Below are 9,741 nucleotides of genomic sequence, written 5' to 3'. Positions count from 1 at the left end.
CAGCCTGCTTTATCACCTCTGTTGGGGGGGACCCTCCTTGCGGCTGAGCCCTGCTGCAAGGACCAGTCTTCACTTAGACCTTGCCGCTTTGGGGGGGGGCAAGTCCCTCATTTTTCCATGAGGACACAGGAAGGGGAGGCCGAGGCCCGAGATATCCAGGGGACCGACCATATACTTTAGGGTTTTTCCCAGGGCACTTTCTTCATGCAAGACAGACAGTGGTCTGGTAGAACAGAGCCTCTGGCCTCCTTCCACTCTCTGCCCATTTTAGGGAACTGGACACAGATGACCTCTTGGAAGGAGAGGAGTCAAAGCTGAGGCAAACCAAACAATTTCTGGGCCAGACTAAATAGAGGAGGTCCTCCTGTACTCTGTGGCCACTTGGGACTCATCCTTTTTTGGAAATCATTTCTGAGCATCACCACTGCTCCACGACTGGGAAGGAACTCACCACCTTCCTGCTGCTTTCCACGATGATCCATAAGAGTCCTGAACAGAGGCACTGTGGGCAATGTGGGAAATAGGAGAGAAGTCATCAGAGATTGCAGGGCTGAACTTGCCCCTCTCCACCCCAGGGACAGAGCCCGGGGCCACGTCAGCTGTACGGCTGCATTACCTTTGGCTCTATGTATCCCCCAGGCCTGGGAGAGACCCCAGTGGAAAGCCCCCTGGATTTGGATTAAAGCTCTCCTTCTCCCTTTGCTCTAGTCATTTGTGATGGCTGGCATCCAACTGGTAATAAACCAGCGTTTACCCAGAATTCCCCAGAGAAGACTCTATGGTTCATTCGCCGTACACTCTCTCCCTATAGTATAAGTTTTTTGGGGGGAACATGGGCAAGATGTCTGCTTGGCAAGACGAGGATGCAGATTTAAGAATATCTAATGTATTAATGATAATTGAATGACATTTTAGCAATGTGAAGCTCCACAGAGAAATGACTCCAGGGCTGGGCTAGCTGGGCAATCCCCGGGCACTTCAAGTCACTACTCATGTTCTCTCTAAAATGATAAATTACAAAAAAGTTGCTGATCCGCCTCCACGAAGGGAATTTTCACATTAAATAATGAAATCAAAGCCCTGCCTGCTCTTCTTCACACAGGTCCCTCGAACCCGGGAGTAGAGAGGTAACAGCATATAACTAGCAACCTATTTCCCTCCCTTCTTTCATTTTACAGAGGAGGAAACAGCCCGCTGGCCCTTCCCTGCAGAGCACTCACTAAGCATCCTCCCCAGAATGGGTACCCGGACTTTATCGCAACCAGATGGAGATTTTTCATAGTCATTGTCAAGCAGATTCCTACGATGATGTGGAAGATGGCGTTGGCGATCTGAAAGGCCTGGGGGCAAAGAAAGGGACAGTCAGCATGGCCGTCTGCAAGGGGAGTCACATTCAGAGCCGATAACCGTGAGACATAGCAAGATACAACCCCGTCTGAGAGGAAGGGCCGGGGTCCCAGAGATAAGCTCTGGATCCTAACTCTTCTCGCCCTTCTGGCTCATGGACTAGGAACACATACAGCAGATTGGATCCTCTGCCAATCCTCCGCGCCCTGCATCCAACCCCTCCAGTTCTTGTTGAGAAGGAACATCCTTTCAAGGGTCTCTAAGGCTCCTCGGAAGATGTCTGCCGCATCTGGAAGCTGCTGTCTCAACACTGGACACTGGCTCTGATTACTGGGAAGTTGATCTTCACCTTAAGTCGAGAACTGCCTCCTGTCCAGTTCTGCCCTCTGGGGCCAAGTGGGGTGAGGGGGCTCTTTCACGGGACCCTCTCTGCAGTATTGGAAGATAGTTCTCGGCTGACCCCTTGTTAGGATCCCTTTCCTTCAGCTGAAACCTACCGATCTGTTCTAAGAATTATATATATATAATATAACACATATATAACAATATATTTTATATATAATCATATATATTCTATATAACATGATATATTGGATATGATGTAAGAATATCAAAGATATGGGATGATAAAGAAAGCCAATTACAGCAAAATGCCGTGATTAACTGTTTTTTTAAAGCCAGGTTCCTGAAGCACAGGTTAAGAATCCTCAAGACTTCTGGACTAAATACTGTCACTCCCCAAGGAATGGTACAGTCACCCAGGAATCATACTAGCAGAAAACGTCACTTACTCCCAGCAGTCTGAGGAGCCTCGGCTTCCCCGATGTTTCTCTAAGGGGGAATCCAGAGTGAGGGATCTCCAGCGTCGGCGTCTGATCCAGGACTTTCTCTGACTGGTGTATGATGTTCACAGAGACCAGGATCTCACTGTCACCAGTAGCCACGTAAAAGTTCTCTCCGACAGCTGCCATGGTCCTGGGCCACGGATGCTGCTCTTCCCTGGGGGAGAAATCCAGTTAATGCTCGCTACCCTTCTGAAGGCCAAGACTCATTTGGGATGTGAATTAGAAGTAGTATAGAATTAGTGCTGAAGGGTTGTATGAAGAACCCCCAGCTCTTACAGTAGTTTTTGCTTGTGCTTGCTGTGTGTGTGTGTGTGTGTGTGTATATGGTCAATTCCAACTCAAATGGACTCCAGTCCTGACCTTGCTCTGGGAGAAAATCTGGAAAAAGACCTTGGAGCAGAAATAATATCTCACAGAAATCATAGCCTCTAGGGAGCTTCTAGAAATGTGTTTCTTTCGTTTTTTCCTTTATTAATTTTTTCTGGTTATACATGTGTATTAACTTTTTTATTAAAGTTTTTTTAATTTTCAAAACATATGCATGAATAATTTTCAACATTCATCCTTACATAATCTTGTGTTCTAAAATTTTCCTTCCCTTCCCTCCCTTCCCTCCACTCTCTTCCCTAGATGGCAAGTAATCTAATCTATGTTAAATATGTGCAGTTCTTCTATACCTATTTCCACAATTATCATGCTGCATAGAAATATCAGATCAAAAAGGGAAAAAAAAATGAGAAAGAAATAAAATGAAAGCAAACGACATCAAAAATAGTGAGAATGTTCTATTGTGATCCACCCTCAGTTCCCACAGTCTCTTCATCACAAGATCATTGGAACTGGCCTCAGTCATCTCATTGTTGAAAAGAGCCACGTCCACCAGAATTGATCATCGTAGAGTCCTGTCGTTGCCGTGTACGATAATCTGGTTCTGCTCAGTAAACTTAGTATCATTTCCTATAAGTCTTCCCAGGTCTTTCTGAAATCATCCTGCTGATCCTTTCTTGTAGAACATTAATATTCCATAACATTCATATACCACAATTTATTCAGCCATTCTCTGACTGACGGGCATCCACCGGCCACTACAAAGAGGGCTGCCACAAACATTCCTCCACGTACAGGTCCCTTTCCCTCCTTTAAGATCTCTTTGGGATATAAGCCCAGTAGTAACACTGCTGGATCAGAAGGTATATATAAACTTTTAAAATGCACATTTCTTTATGAATCATGATGGGAGAGAAAAATCAGAACAAAAGGAAAAAACCATGAAAGTGAACAAAAATAACAGGAAAAAAGCGAGCGTAGCATGTGTTGATTTACATTCAATCTCCATAGTTCTTTTTCTAGATGCAGATGGCACTTTCTGTCCAAAGTCTATTGGGATTGCTTTGGATCACTGAAGCACTGAAAAGAAATCTTTCATAATTGATTATCACATGTTCTTGCTGTTAGTGTGTACAATGTATTCCTGATTCTGACTATTTCTCTCAGCATCAGTTCATATAAATCTTTTCAGACCTTTCTAAAATCAGCTTGTTCATTTTAAAAAATAGAATAATAATATTCCATCCCCAATCGATGGATATCCACTTCTTTTCCAATTCTCTGCTACCACATAAAGATCTGCGACAAACATTTTTGTCCATATGGATCCTTTTTTTTTTTTTTTTTTTTCCCTTTATGATTTCCTTGGGATACAGAGCCAATAGGAACAGTTTGGGTCAAAGGTATGCATAGTTTTATAGCATTTGGGGCATTGTTCCAATTTGCTCTCCAGAATGTTTGGATCATTTCACAACTCCACCAACAATGCATCAGTGTCCCGGATTTCCCACATTTCCTCCAACATTCATCATTATCTTTTCCTGTCATCTTAGTCAATCTGAGATATGTAAGGGAGTACCTCAGAGTTGTTTTAATTTTCATTTCTCTAATCAGTAGTGATTTAGAGCATTTTTTCATATGATTATAGATGGCTTTAATTTTATCATGTGAAAACTATTCATATCCTTTGACCATTTATCAATTGGGTAATGACTTGTATAATGCCTTTCTTTTGTAAGGGTTAAAACTGTCCCTCATTCTAGAGGGAATGTGGGGACAGTGGGAACTCCATCCTGAGAAAGGGAAGACAACCCTGTCAAAATGAGCCTCACTCCAGTTTGTTGAGCAATAGCTCAGAAAGATTACTCCCCAACTCCACGATGATTTGGTCAATTTGCAGCAACTTTGAAAATAATCTTTTCCCTACTGGGGCAAGAATTGGTGTCAGCGGAATATGGAGTTAGGAAGACTGCTTTTGTTAGATCTTCTGTGGGAGGAAGACAACAGCTGGTAAGACCTTATGTTGTCTAGATGGGCTGGTTTGGGGCTTGCTTTTGTTGATTGATCATTTAAAGATATCTGGACATAGGAGAAACAGCCCTGCCAAGCCCCCAGATCCATGCTATGTCTGGTTTTTCAGTCATGTCTGAATCTCTGTGACCCCTTTTTGGGGTTTTCTTGGCAAGATACTGGAGTAGTTGCCATTTCTTTTTTCAGCTTATTTTTACAGATAAAGAAACTGAGGCACACAGGGTTAGATGACTTGGCTAGGATCACCCAGCTACTAAGTGTCTGAAGCTGGATTTGGAGTCAAGAAGATGTGTCTAGGTGCTACCTAGATGCCTTGCATAGAGCCTAAAGCAAATAAGTTGTTTCTTTGCACCACTTGAAGAATGCCTTTTGAAGCATCATGGGACATTCAGGTCTTGCAGTGAGGAAGCCTTGGGTTCAAAATCCAACTTGGATATCTGATTCTAAAGACATGGAAGAAATAACTCACCTCTCTGGATGATAGTTTCCTTATCTACAGAATGGAGATAACCTTGCCAGTGAGATTCTATTTATTTTACAGGGAGGTATAATGAAGTTCAAGAGTTAATCTTTTTTTTTTTTTCTTTATAATAAAACAAGTAAACAGAATAAGAAAAAAAAGAAAAACAGAAAAGGAATACAAACCAAAATAAAGCATTGGTTCCCAGCAGAACATTAGGGAGGATTCAAAACCAACAAATTACCAGCTCAAGAAAAAATATATATATAGATATAAATATAGATATATATTATATTGATGAATGCCTATTTTTCTTTATTTTCTTGTAAGCTGTTCTTTTTTTTTCCTGTGGTGTTCACTTTATTTACTTTATTTTTTCCCCTCTTTCATCCCCTTTGCCCCCAAGCAAGCTATAAAGAAAAGATATATTTATGTATACATATATGTAAGTTATATTTATGTATAGATATATACAAATATACATACATTTATATATATATACATACATATATATACATATATATATATATGTCCATACCCCCCACATATATACCCATATATCTTTTCTATTAAAGAATTAATCTTATACATATATTTATGTATATATATATATATATATATGTCCACACTCCCCATATATCTTTTCTATGAAAGAATTAATCTTATAAAGTGTTTTGCATTCCTTAAAGAGCTTTAGAAGCATTATTGTGATTTCATGTGAGGGAATAAGAATCATAGCATTTGAACTGGAAAAGACCATGGAGATCTGGTTCAGCCCCTTCACTGAACAGTAGAGAATGAATTTGAACTCAGGTCTTCTGGGACTCGGATCGCTTCACTGTAGCAGCAGGAAATTGGGTGTATTTGTGGTGGAGGGGAGCACAGTGAGTGTGCAGCTCGAAGGGGGATGGACAAGAGAGTTTTATCTTGAAGGCATCAGGATTAGTCAGTAATTAAGGGGACCCTCAGGGATCTCCTTCCAGGCAGGAGTAACATGCTCCCTTGGGGAATCATGGAAGGAAGTGGTACCTGAGACTAGGTTTGAAGCTACTCAAGTCACTATCGCCTCTTCCCCAGAGACTTAGTTCCTTTATCTGTCAAAGATCCTGCTGTGGGACCAGAGCACTCTATAAATATGAGGGTCAGTATGCCCCTCATCATCCTCAGACCGTGATTTAGGACTGGTCCAACACGTAGGAGATGGAGGCGACCGAGGCAGGAAGACCATCCAGAAAGCCCAGAAACGACTGCAGTGAGAGCTACTGTGGAGCAGAACGAGTGCAAATCCCAGCTATGTCCTGGACCCCCATTGACAACCCAACCCATGGCCCCTGAGGAGACCACCATGAAGACATCCCTTGGAGTTTTGAAAATGGTCTACTCACTTGGCCGGCGGGCTGGTCTGCTCTCAGGCGTTCTTCCCCTTCCTCTTGCTTGCTGGAATCAAACAAGAAGGACTTTGGATCCTCCTCGATTATAACTTTTGATTACGGGTGCTGTACCAAAGTCCCCTTTAGTATAAATTACTCGGCTTGATCATCCAGCAGCATCATTTGTGTCTCCTTATCCTTATCAGGTGACATTTCTGTCTTAGAACAGATTGGATGGGGAAGGTCTCTTGGATCCTAGAGGGTGTGAGTAGGTTTGACGGAGGAACCATGGGATATCAGGACCTTATAAACTGATGATGTCTTGTTTATTTATTTTTTCATTTTTAATCCCTTCAATATCTTTTTCTCCTCTTATTGCTATAGCTATCATTTCCAGTACAATATTAAATAATAATGGTGATTGTAGACATCCTTGTTTCACACCCGGTCTTATTGGGGTGACTTCTAGCTTATCCCCGTTACAGAAAATGCTTGCTGATTTTTTTTTAGTAAAATATACTTTATTTTTATTTCTAATTTATTTCCTATTGAGATGTAGGTCCCTTTTCAGCTCTGAGCAAAATATGTGCTGATTACTTTTCTTTTCTTACTTTATGGTTTCCAAAGTGTGTGAGGTGGTTAGTGCAGACAATCTCCAATACCCATTTTATAGATGAGAAAGTTGAGGTTTAGAGTTACCTAACTATTATTAGAATTAGGACTAGAATTCTGGCTTCAAGTTGTTCATTCTTTCTGAGTGTTCTGTCTGTTGCCTACTATAGGCCAGAGACAACACATGCTTGTGGCTTTATTAGTTGTGGGATCCCCATCCCCAAAATCTGCCCCCAATTGTTTCTAACACATATGTTGTTTATACTCACCCCTCATCTCCCTCATCCTGTAGGAGCCTAGATCCAGATTTAGATTTCAAAGATTAATTATTCCTATTCATTTTACAGATGAGGAGGCCCAGAGAGGGATTCGCCAGTGAGCTTGGGATTTAAACCCAGCTCTCCGACATTAATATCCATTCCATCCAGAAGAAAATGCCTTTGTCGGAGACGGTGACAAGGAGGGACTTTGGTAAGCCTCCAGTGGGGATCCCTGCATCTAGTAGGGCTAGCTATCCAGACCTGAGCTTCTTCTCTGTGAGCTGGCAGCAGAAAGCCCTCTGGGGAGCTATTAGAGTGACTATTGCCAAGAAAGCAATTATCTCCTAGTGTTGATTCATTTTGTTATACTAGAAACCTTCTGAGACAGAGAGCATGACTTCTGCTTTATATCCATGGAAAGGAGACCACTGAATGTTGGAAGGGATCTAGCCCCCAGAGATCACCCAGTCCAGTTCCCCCATTATTTGGATGACATTTCTGGCAGGCCACAATAGGGTGCGGGAGTCTGTTATTTTCTTTTATTTATCTTTCTCTCTCTCTCTCTATTCATTTGTTTATTCATTCATGCATTTATTTATTTGTTTTTAATACTTTCCCTTGGGAGAAAAATCAGAGCAAAAGGGAAAAACCATGGGAGAGAAAGAAAACAGAAAAAAAAAAGTGAACATAGCACTTCTATTTCTATTCAATCTCTATAGTTCTTTTTTTTTTTGGATGCAGATGCCATTTTCTGTCCAAGGTTTATTGGGATTATTTTGCATCACTGACCCACTGAGAAGAACCAAGTCTTTCATGATTGATAATCACATATTCTTGCTGTTACTATGTACAGTGTATTTCTGGTTCTGCTTGTTTCACTCAGCATCAGTTCGTATAAACCTTTCCAGGCCTTTCTAAGCAGCTTGTTCATCATTTTGTATGGAATAATATCCCATCACCTTCATGTACCACGACTTATTCAGCCATTCCCCAATTGATAGGCATCTACTCATTTTCCAATTCTTTGAATTGCTACAGATATTTTTGCTCACATGGGTCCTTTTCCCTCCTTTATGATTCCTTTGGGATTCAGGGGTCTGTTATTATAAATGCAACTAATAAATGTTTTGAAATAATGTTGTTCTTCAAATTGAAAAGGTTTTCAAGACCCTTTAAATTTTTTTCTTTTATTTTCTTCTCTAGGTGGTATAATTTTAAGAAGTTTTTTTCCTCCTTCCCTTCTGATTGGGCATTTGAAAGCTATTCCTTTTCAGATATATCTTATTGTCTTTAAAGACACAAGTAGACTAATAGAAATAATAGGTAACACAGTACCTACTAAGTGCTAAACACTTTATAAAACCATGAAGCAGTCCTGGGAGGAAGGTGCTGTTATTATCCCCAATTTACAGATGGGGAAACTGAGACCAGAAAGTGCTCAGAGTCACATAGCTAGTGAGTACTGGAGGCCAGATTTAATGTATGTCTTCCTGAGGCCAGGCCTGTGCTTTATTCACTGTACTATCTCGTTAGCATTTTCTCCAAAGACCAATCAATTGTTCCAGTAGCTGGCCAGTGAATGAGGAGAACTATCTTTTTTATTGTGGCAGCCAGATGGCTCAGTGAATGGAGCATTGGACCTGGAACCAAGAAGAGCTGAATTCAAATATAACTTTTCTCAGCCTCAGCTTCCTCATCTGTAAAATGGGGATATTAATAACACCTGCCTCCCAGGATTGTTGTGAGGATCAAACGGAAGCTTATTTGTAAAGTGATTTGTAAACCTTCAATCAATATATAAATGCGATTGTTGTTATTGCTAATACTATTACTACTAACTTCTCTGCAGCTTTCCCAAAGAGACCCTTTATCAGTTTTTATCTTCCAGAAACCTGAGGGTCCCTGACTAAGTAATCAGTACTGTTCTGGATGGTGGGAGCAGAGGGAATAGAGCCTGAAGGGGGATAAGGAGGTCTGGAGTACTTGTCATTATCTGAGAAATGGGAGAGTAAAGCCATGTTCTCCCAAGGAGAACAGAGGTCATTGGGATGGCAGAGTGCCAGACCTGGACCCAGGAAAGCCTGACTCCAAGCCAGCCCCAGACACTGGGATCTAGGAAGTCGCTTTACCCAGTTTTGTCTCAGTTTCCTCATCTGTAAAATGAGCTGGAGAAGGAAATGGCAAACCACCCCAGGATCTTTTCCAAGAGAATGCCAAAGGGGTTTTCCACGGCCACACTTCAGGCCTTCTGCATCCAGATCTAGGTTCTTTTCTCGTTGTATGAGCCAGGCTCCTCCTCAGGCTGACCGCCTGCCAACGGCCCGACTCGTGGACCACGAGATCTAGGCCCTCAGCAGCCAGAGCAAAGAAGTGACCTTCTCACGGCAGGTAGGTGATAAGCAGCCCTCAGAGGCAGGGGTTGGATCTCAGGCCTGGATTCCAGAGGTAACGCTCTTTCTTTATTAAAACTGTATTTTCTCCGTCATTTA

Source organism: Sminthopsis crassicaudata, chromosome 6 (genome assembly GCF_048593235.1).
Source record: "Sminthopsis crassicaudata isolate SCR6 chromosome 6, ASM4859323v1, whole genome shotgun sequence".
In the NCBI taxonomy this organism is placed as follows: Eukaryota; Metazoa; Chordata; class Mammalia; order Dasyuromorphia; family Dasyuridae; genus Sminthopsis; species Sminthopsis crassicaudata.
Note: the sequence above shows the minus strand (reverse complement) of the source record.